This window comes from Tiliqua scincoides, chromosome 1 (assembly GCF_035046505.1).
Source record: "Tiliqua scincoides isolate rTilSci1 chromosome 1, rTilSci1.hap2, whole genome shotgun sequence".
Classification (NCBI taxonomy): domain Eukaryota; kingdom Metazoa; phylum Chordata; class Lepidosauria; order Squamata; family Scincidae; genus Tiliqua; species Tiliqua scincoides.
Genome location: NC_089821.1, coordinates 284827720 through 284838740, shown reverse-complemented (window position 1 = coordinate 284838740; position 11021 = coordinate 284827720). Strand labels below are relative to the sequence as shown.

The window sequence follows — 11021 nt, the reverse complement described above, 5'->3', positions numbered from 1 at the left end:
CCTCACCATGGCATGCAAGTGGCCCCTGCCCTTCAGAGCCATTCCAGGCAACAAAACAGAGGCTCCCTGGAAAACTTAGTGCTTTGACCCCCCTCTAGCTACACCATTGCCCCCTCCCATCACGAGGAGGCAGGGCCAATCTGAAGCATTGTCTCCTCCGGCTGTAGAGAGCACCCTGCTTCCAGGCTGTCCTGAAGAACTGTAACATCCCTCTAACCCCCAGCAACAACTAGGATACCAGAATCAAAAATGCTCGGAAGACAGAAAATAGGACATACAAGGGTAACAACCATGTGCATATTGAGAGGAACAATATATAAAGAAAAAGAGGGAAGGCACCCAAGTAGGGGTGCCACCACCATCATAGGCTAAAATCCCCTGGGAACCCAAGCAACCACCCCACATGTAGCCCATTGCCCAGAAGAGTGAGACCTTGAGCTTGGTATAAGAGGTGGTGTGAATGCCCCCCCTTTCTCTCCCCAGAACAGGAATTCTAAGGTCACACAGCAGTAACTGTTACCCTGCACATGCCTGATCTCATCTGATCTCGGAAGCTAAGCAGGGTCAGGCCTGGTTAGTACTTGGATGGGAGACTGCCTGGGAATACCAGGTGCTGTAGGCTTATACCATAGTCTTTTGAGACTGAAGGTTGCCAACCAACAGCGCATGACCTGCTTCACTGGCTGCGCTGTGCTCCTGGCAGCCCTGCAGCTTCCTGGTCATGATAAGCTTGTGACCAACCAAAAACCAGGTCAGTGCATATGTGTGCATTCATAATATGAAGAGAAGACACAAATAAATAGAAGGAATTGAACACTGCAACCAAGTATTGTACTTTTTATACACTGCTTTGCACAAAATTCAGATATAAAACAATAACAGGAGAATAGAAAAACTCCTAATGTGGTGGTTCCAAAATGAGGATGAGAAATCAGAGCTCCAGCATTTGGGGGAGAAATTCAGGTGATGAGAATTTTGGAAACGTCTCCAGCTGGAACACTTACACTGATAGCATTCTGGGGCTTGGTACAGGCACTTGAATGCAGCAAATGCCACCCTTTTAAAGAAAGCAAAATATTCTGAGTGAAGCTTAAATTTCAAAACATACAGAATTAACACTATACTTGTTGGTAAAATTGCCGCTTGGTCTTCATTTCCATTTCCTGGGCCAACTTTTCAGCCTCTTTGCCAAACACTAAACTGAAACTGACAGAGCATCCCCCCCCCCCCCAGGGGCAGGTAATAACCATTTTACAATACAACACAAATACCAAGTGAAAGGAATGAATGTGTTCCTTTACAACAGCGATTTTCAACCTTTTTCATCTCACGGCACACTGGCAAGGCAATGAAATGGTCAAGGCACACCATCAGTTTTTTTTAACATTGACAAGGCACACTGTGCTGTCAATGGGGGGGCTCACATCCCCAATGGCCCTATTAATAAATGACCCTCTCCCAAATTCCCACGGCACGCCTGGGGACCATTCACGGCACACCAGTGGTTGAAAATGGGGGCTTTACAACATAGTTATTATGATACCAGGAAAAAAAAAAAAACTTTGAAGATTAGAAAGACTTCCAATGCAAATACTGCTAATATTTATTATTACATTAACACTTTGGCAAAACCTTACTCCATTGACACTTATGCCCCTGAACTCTCAGTTCTAGAATTCTTACCGTAGCTTGGTGCCTAAACATTATAATTAGTGTTATTTCCAGTAGCAATCAATATCTTCTCCATCAGCTTTTGATAAATTGATTAATTAGTTAATACAACTAATTGTGTCACTCTCGGACCAGCAAACGATTACGCAAAGCTTTGAAAACGCTGCATGTTATGGAAGTGCAAAATAATATTGCGTTTATTATGAATATTAATATCTCCAGCTTAATGGGCCGGATCAATTTGTTTCCATTGAGCATGTTGAATCCTGGATATAGGCTGTAATTTCTAGTTCTGAACATGGTGCATGTGTGTATATGCAAATATTATTTCTGTCTGGGTCTCTAATCTATGTTTTTACTCATGTATGTTGTGCAATTAAAAAGAGGGGCAGGTATTAACTGAATGCTTATGCCAGAAAATTAGAAAAACCCGCAGTGATGCCCCTTTACCAGTTCTGTTTTACATATGCATGTGCTGCATCTGTCTGCACCAATTGTCTAAACTGCATTTTACCAGGAGCGAGAACTGTGCAGGGCAGGTTGCCATCTCCGCCACCTACTGCCCCGTTCCCCCCACCTACCCTTTACACTCCTAAAAGGAGCTTGCAGAACCCCATTGGCACATGCGCAGCGTCTCAGGGAGCCCCAGAGCTCCAGCACATGCCCAGTGCTAAATACCAGCAAAAAGTTGGATCAGGAAGGGAATGCACAGCCACAAAGAGGGGTGGCAGGATGAATGGACAAGCAAATCAGGTATGGGGCATATGGTGGTCACTTATGATGTTCTCATCACAGTGGCGTTCCAGGGGAGCAAGGGGGGCAAATGCCCCAGGGCATAACGCCTCCAGGGTCGGCATCACCTTCCTCGCCCCCCACCGCTGCCCCCAACCTGCCAGAGGGTTGGAGGCAGGCAGGGAATTGGTTGACGGTGTCAGGGTGGGCAGAAGGAGAGACGTGGGCAGTATAGGGCGGGGAAGAGGGCGGATAAGGTCCTGGAGGGGGGTGGAGTTGGTGTCACAGTGCATACTGAATCCCAAGCCCCTTCCTAGGCCTGATCTGTCTGCAAGCAATACAAACTTGCACAGTGATTGAGCTTGCTCAGGTCCGAGTTGTTGGGGCTTATCCTTGGGCAAGGAGATAAATGTCCCCTTACCCGGAGGAGACCTCCAGCAGCCAAAAATCACCCATGGGATTCTGCAGAAGCCACATCAGTGTCACTGCATTACCGCGTAGGGATTTCAGTAGGACTGGGCTGTTACGCAAGGAAATGATTTTGAGCCCTACCATCAGTGGCCCAGCAAGATGCTAATTTAGTCCTCAGTTGAACAAAGTTTACAGAACCCTGAACTGTGAAGATACTGAACCTGCCTCCACAGCTTTCCCTATTTCCTGATGGGCATAGAATACTGTTGACACTGTTTGGCCGTCATCCGCTTCTCTTTGTCAGGATGGAGGAACCTGTGCCATGTGTGTGTGACTGTGTGTGTGTGAGAGAGAGAGACTGCCTGTCATTATAATGCTAATGGAAATACTGCATGGATCACAACTCTCAATTAGCTCCTCGGGAGATGGCTGTGACAGCCAGTTACTAAACAGCAAGGCCTGAAGGAATGAATTAATTTGTAGTACAAGGCAGTTAGAGCCACAGTGCTAGCGACAGAATGAGACAGCAGTAGACCTTGATTAGGCTCAGCTTGTGTGATGCAAGGGACTGTTACCTGGGGGGGATGGCCTTCCCCCCACCCCCGCTCTCCTCATCCCACTAGGACTGGTCTCACAGTAGAAAGGAGCTGCTTGGGGCTTTTAGAGTTGTTCTTGGAATTTCAGCCTGCCTAAGGCTATCCAGCAGACTTTCATCTGACTCAGACAAGAGCAATCTGTACTTGAGCTGACCTGGAATCAGGCCAAAGTCACCAGGGCTGGTAGTGCTGTCTTTCTCTTCTTGGTCTTCAAACAAAAGCTCTTCTCCTTATTGTGAGTGCAGTGCTGAGAGCAGCTCTGTTGTTTCTGCAGACGAGGGATGCAGTGGCAAGATCATGATATGCATAACATTTTGGAAAACACTCACTGGATAGATAGGGTTAAACACACCTTAGGATATCTAACTTTATGGAGCTAATAACTAGACCCATCTGCCCTGTCTTTAACACTACTTGGAAGCAGCAATTTTCAACCATCTCTGTAAGCCACCTCCTTCTCAGGGGCCCCACTGGCCTCCTTGAGGAGAGCCCATTGGGGTTAGGCTAGTCCTTAAGTCCCACCAGGCACAATCCTACCCCCTTATGTCAGTACTTTCCAGCACTGGCATAGCGGTGCCAATGGGACGTGTGCTGCATCCTGCAGTTGGGTGTTACTCACGGAGGCCTCCTCAAAGTAAGGGAATGTTTTTTTTTCCTTACCTCAGAACTTCATTGCCCTTATGTCAGTGCTGGAAAGTACTGACATAAGGGGTTAGGACTGCGCCCACCATTGGTTATCTTTGTCTCCTCGCTGTCTTGCTCCAGACAAGCCCCTTTGGCCTCAGAGTTCAAGGTTGGGAAAGAGTTGCATTACTCTGCTTTCTTCACCACCTTTTGGAATACCCTTCCCCAGGTGTTGGGATTCCCTGCCTCTGCCAAGACTCAGGTCCTCTTCTAGCCCTCCACCCATCCTCTCTCATCATGGGCCTGATTGTGGCTTTTGAATCCAGCCCAGCACTTTGCCTGGGTGGTGTGGTACACTGCTGATCCTATGCCTGTGTCATCTGTTTGTACAGCATGACTCAATGGCATCGCTAGGGGGTGCGGGGGTGCAGGTCGCACCGGGTGACGCACCAGGGGGGTGACGCTCCCTGGGGTGACACGCTAAAATGAGGAGCTACCCTGTCATGCCATACACTGTTGGATGTGGAATTCCCAGTGGAATGCAATGCAAAAAACCGAATTGAAATAGCTCCTTTCCTTCAAAGGTTATGGCCAAAAAACCAGAAAGAAAAAATGAATGGATCCCTATAGAAAGTGAAAGTGAGCCGTATCGCACATTTACTAGCATGTATGCATACTTGCCATAGTCTGCCAGAAAGGGCAGGCTGAGAGGAATCCAACGACACCAGAATGGTCCTGATCCAATGAATGCAGCTCCCCAAAAAACACCTGAGAAGGAGGTACTTCCCTCCCAGCTGCAAGTGTATTGAACCCGAAACGAAGCCACATGGCTGCGTTTACTCTCGAGTAGGCGAACGTGCCTTAGTACGTCAGAAAGGGCAGGCTGAGAGGACTCCAAGGACGTCAGAATGGTCCTGATCCAAAGAATACAGCCCCCAAAAACACCCGAGAAGGAGGTCCCTCCCTCCCAGCTGCAAGTCTATTGAGCTCTATGGAAAGCGAAGCAGCCTCACGGTTGCATTTACTCGTGAGTATGCAGACATGCCTTGGCTGGTGGTCAGGCCAGGCAAAGGGGAATGTGAGGACAACAGAATGGTCCTGATCTGATGGAGCTGGAGCGCAACAAATGCTTCAGAAGGCAGCCTCCCCCCTCCCACTAAAAAAGACAAAAAAAGAGGCTTTAACTGGTAAGGGGAACGTTTTCTATTTTGCACTTGCAAAGCCAGGTGGGTCTTTGTATTGATATGCCTGAAATAGAAGAACTTTAAACTGGGCACTGGAGAGGGCTGGAAATCTCACTGATTCTTTTTGGGGGGTTGTTATTGCAGGCAGACTACAGAGTAAGCTCCATTGACCACTGTGGGACATACTTTTGAGTAGACATGCATAGACTTGAGCTCACAGGCTGCAATTCTACCCACACATTCCTGAGAGTAAGTCCCATTGACCACTATGGGAATTACTTCAGAGTAGACATACATAGGATTGGGCTCACAGGCTGCAATCCTACCCACACTTCCCTGAGAGTAAGCCCCATTGACCACAATAGGACTTACTTCAGAGTAGATTTACTTGCAATAAGGTGTTAGTAAGTTGACCCAGGTGTGTGTGTGACTCTACAAGTTTTCAAAATCACTAAAATCAGAGTTTGGAGGAATAATACCATCATGTTATATATCAATCAATGCGCAATTTCATGCAGAATGCAATTAAACAAACCACGTTGAAATATCTGTGTTCTAACAAAAGGTACAGCCATAAAACCAGTGGGGGCGGGACAATGGTTCAGCACCACGACCACCACCTGGGGCGTTGCCCTGCCCACTGCATGGGGTGACGCGCAGGCCTCCCGCACTGGGTGACGTGAATCCTAGTGACGCCACTGGCATGACTGCACTTTGAACCCTGAACTGAACCCCTGTGAGCTATTTCAGAGATGAAACCATGGAACCAACTTTGAGCTGAAAAAACTAAAACCTTGAGCTGAAATCATTGGTTCTTGAAGAGATCATCCCCCCTCTAAGAGCTGAATCCACAGTGGCTGAGTCTCAGACACCTTTCTTCAGATCCTGCTACCAGGGTCCCAGACCTACTTTTCCCTACTCTTCCCCTGCCTAGACCATTAAGGATTAGGTCATGCTGACTTTCCCCTGTGGAGTCAGTAATCCCACACCAAGAACATATAGCCGTAAGCCACTTGGCTCCCCTTATCCATGTCTCTCTCTCTCTCTCTCTCACACACACACACACACACACACACACACACACACACACACACACACACACACACACACATATATTGGGCCTTCCTGTTAAGATTTGGATGTAACTGAAACAATGCAAAGCTTATGTGCTCTCCTTATAAACAAACTGTCTTCGGAAAAGTACTTGTCTATGTGAGGTCTTTGGGGGACACCTTACAGTATCTCATCCTCTGTGCCTGACCAATGATCCAACTTACTCACAATTGCTGAACTTGGTGTCATTCTGAGCAATTTCCCAGGGTCAGAGTTCATGTGTGTTTAGAGACACAAAGCCAAGCAATTGTGATCTCCTTTAGTAGTCTTGGAACCATGCCCTATTTCAATATGTTAACTGCTGCCACTCAGTGGGTAAACCTCTCTCTGGCTATTCTAATTTGCCAGAAAGATATGGGTTGAGTCTATAGATCCCACTTTCCCAAGAATCCTGTTCACATGCACCAAATAAAAAGCATCTGTGTTAAGAAGATACATGCAGAACTAGCTCTGTACAAGTAGAATTCAAATCATAAAGATACAAGATACACTGTATACAGTGTCATACAGCTCCCTTGCTGGAGTCTCACAACAGTGTCTTCTGTAGCAGGGCCATGACCAGCAAGCAAGTGAGATGATGTGGAATACCCAGAGGCAACTGCGCTTGGTTGGGGAGCACAACAGAGCAGCCACCACTTACTGGAGCAATGGAGGGGCTGTCCTGCCCCTTTGATGATGCCCTTTTGTCCAATGCAAGTGGTGGAGTACTTCTAGAAATGGAAGACTGTCTTATACATATGCATGGTTTGCCATGCTTTATTTAATGGGTTGGGTGCAGAAGGCCAAGGAGGAGAGCAAGCGGTGGGGGGTTCGGAGCCTGACAAAGCTTCAGCTGTGTGAGCCAGCCAGGAAGAAGAGGAACAGGGAAGCTGAGAACCCTCAATTTCTTCACTTCCATCACAAGTGAAACAGCTAGGGTTCCTCCAACTCCCCTTGGGGTCAAACTATAAAAGATCCCTCTCACCACCCCAAAATGCTCTGCTAGACAGTATTGTACTGTGCAAAGGCAATGGTGGTATTGCTGCCATTTCTGCCATGGAACTGATTCTAAACCTGGCACAAACCCATGTTAAGTTCAACATGAGGTTTTTCTCTACAGTAACACTAGTCATTATCCTAGTTGTTTCATCACTTCTAGCTCTGGGGTAAAAGTAAACTATGTAACTGAGTGGGCTGAGCTCTATTGAGAGAGAGAGAGAGAGAGAGAGAGAGAGATTGGTCTGGTCCAGCAGGGCATTTACTATGTGCTTTTGAGAGTGTGCATAGAAGCAATGGGTCAAGTCCATGGGAACAGATCCGGCTCAATGTGCTAATGAGGCAGACAATTCTGAGGATGAAACAGATTGAGGGAGAGGAATTCCCCTGGCCCCATTACCCCCCCCCCAAGCCACAGCCAATCCCCTCTCTCCAAAGACTTCCTTGAGGCCTTAGCAAGGGAGCTGAATTGACCCCCCCCCCCCACTTCATCAGAGCCAGTACATGCAGTATCAGGCAAGGACCTTTTAAATCACAGAAGGCTTCCCAAGGGAAGGGGCAGTGCCAGCTGTCCTAAACTAACTACAGTAAGTACTGCAGACATTCATGGTGTGTTTCAGAACTTTGCTGAAACATCTGAGCTTGCTAAGCCTAGCCTTCTTTGTGTCCCCTTGGAATTCTCTGATGAGCTGACCACCTCTCTGGACCTGTGCCTGCCCAAATTCCTCAGAGTTGTCCCAGATCTAGACAACCTATCTAGGCTAGTGCCGCTGCCTTGGTGCTTGGTTGAATACCCACAACTTGCTTGAAACAAGCTACAGTGCTGTCTACCACATAGGTCATTTCCTAATTCCAGCCAGGGCATCAATGAACCTGGCATATCTGCAGGAAACTTCCCCAGAAAAGTGAGAAAACCATCTGGATCCATGAAACTCATAGCGAAGGTCATTCTAATAGGTCTCCCACCTGTATGGAGTTCTGAGGCCATCATCATAAGTCTAAACCTCATGATGTAGGTTTAGGGATTTTACCATAACCCCCTCCCTACAGATCATGTTTTTCCTGCCCAGAACAAGAAAGACAAAATTATGGGTACGACCTGCAAAACATGTACAGCACCCCCCAGTGTTTCCCATTGACTAATCTGGCATTCAGCAGCAACGCATTAAATGGAGGAACTGGTGACAAGGTAAAGCCTTGGCAGGAAGGAAGGAAGGATAGCTGAAAGTTATCTAACCTTACCTGGCCAATTCATCCCCCATTGACCTATTTTCTCCATATCTGAAACACTCGTAAATATGACATGCCTTCTCAGCACTACGTGAGGTCTTCCATGAAGAAATTACTACCCATACAAGTGATTTGTGCTGTCTGGAGTAACCCTAAGATGTGTACATATACTGCCACTGTTTCATCTGCGTGACATGGAAAAAGTTGCTACATTTATCAATTCTATGAGCTACAGGTGTGATGGGTACAGGGATGTCTTCAGGGGTGGGGCGTGGGTGCAGCAAGAGAGACATGTGTACGCTGAACTCATGAGATGCTTCTGCACTTGGTTTACCTGAGATGATGTGAAATGCAGGAAACTGTGTGTGATGCACCCTTTATTTGGGTTCCACTCTGTGCTCTCTTTTCTCAGGTGTAAATAATGTGGCAAGGTAGAAGGGGGGAAGAGGTCAGGTGCATTGTACCTTCCCTGCCATTTAAATTAGTATTATAATATTTATCTTAGCTCTTCAACATCATAGAACTAATTTTAATAGTCTTCTGGGAGTGAGAACTACAAACCGCAGAAAAAGTAAAAGAAAGAGAAAAGCAGCCTCCCAAAAAGGGGTGTGCAGGAGAGAAGAAAATGGATAAATAAAAAAAGTGGTTAAAGCAGAGAGATTCTCCCCTGATTAGAATTCATGAACTCCGTTCCTACATTAAGTCTATGTATGACACCTGGCCTTTAATGTGAAGCTGCCTACGAACATTAAAAATTAAAAGCAGAAGGTAGGATCCATCCATCTCGAGCACCGCGGCTCCCCTCCTATCTGAGCTCTGCACAAAGCTATTACACATTGATAAATTATTTTGGGTAATAGCTGAGATATTACATTGTTTCTGAGTGAAGGTAAAATCTCTCCATGACATGGGCATTTATCAGGAGCGCATTTCATGCTATTTATTATGGCCGAGAGGAGATCACGGCTGTGGGCAGAGCTGGCACAACGGGCCGGGCCCCTCCCCCATCACCTCCCTTCTCTCTGTCAGGCAGATGATGGGATATTGATGGAGTTCATGACAACTTAATTATTAACTAAAGATATGCAGTTCACCTTTGTCAAGGGAGGGGGGCATAGAGAAGAGCATTGAGGGTGCTTTCAAATCAATTGTGTGTGTACACACATCATTTCCTTCCTCTAATCCTGCCCAGCATTATACATGATTCCTTGGATCTGGGCCCTCAAAGCAAAGTAGATTACAGCTACTTTGTATATGGTTTATGTGCCCTGGCCCAGTTGATGGGTAGGGTAACAGTTAATGCAATAGGTACATGCCATTCAAAATGTCTCTCCCCTCATTCCATCCACATTATTGGTTAGGGAACACATTGCTGATTATTGGTGGAATCCTATATTGCACTGCAACAGGCAAGCCAGGAGGCTTGCGCTGTATCCAGCACCGGATAGTGGCCATAAGCAGCTCAGCCACAGGCAACAGGAAACTTTGGCCCCTATGGGTCTCCTTGGACTTGCGCCACCTCTTGAGGTGGCACAAGTCTGAGGAGAGCGGAGTGGCTTGAAGCCACTCCATTCTCCCTGGGAACGGGGGTTAGGATCCAACATAATTGCCAGATCACAGCCCTGCCTCCTGCTCCCCCCGCCTGCCCCTGGGGCCGCCCACCACCCACCCTCGCGCCACCCAGGAACGCCTCCCCCCGCCTAACTTTTCTCCTTGCTTTGGCCCAGCCTGGCCAACGCAAGACTCAAGGAGGAAGCTGGCACAGAGGCTTCCGTCAGCCTCCGCAGGCTGGCACTTCTCAGAGCGCCGGCCTGGTTTCTTCTCAAGGAGGTGCATTTGCAACCCTTCTGGGCCTGCGCAAGGGACTTGCATCAGCCCAAGGGTGCTTTTGGATTGCGCCCTATGTGAAGAAATCTACTTAAGAACATAAGAGCATAAGAACAGCCCCACTGGATCAGGCCATAGGACCATCTAGTCCAGCTTCCTGTATCTCACAGCGGCCCACCAAATGCCCCAGGGAGCACACCAGATAACAAGAGACCTCATCCTGGTGCCCTCCCTTGCATCTGGCATTCTGACATAGCCCATTTCTAAAATCAGGAGGTTGTACATGCACATCATGGCTTGTAACCCATAATGGATTTTTCCTCCAGAAACTTGTCCAATCCCCTTTTAAAGGCATCCAGGGCAGATGCCGTCACCACATCCTGTGGCAAGGAGTTCCACAGACCAACCACACGCTGAGTAAAGAAATATTTTCTTTTGTCTGTCCTAACCCGCCCAACACTCAATTTTAGTGGATGTCCCCTGGTTCTGGTATTATGTGAGAGTGTAAAGAGCATCTCCGTATCCACTCTGTCCATCCCCTGCATAATTTTGTATGTCTCAATCATGTCCCCCCTCAGGCGACTCTTTTCTAGGCTGAAGAGGCCCAAACGCTGTAGCCTTTCCTCATAAGGAAGGTGCCCCAGCCCCGTAATCATCT

General features: G+C 47.5%; 1 pseudogene; it reads left to right on the top strand.

Annotated features, from left to right (window-relative positions):
* The first annotated feature begins 502 nt into the window (after positions 1-502).
* LOC136638431 (5S ribosomal RNA) lies at positions 503-622 on the top strand (annotated as a pseudogene).
* Positions 623-11021: the final 10399 nt, after the last annotated feature.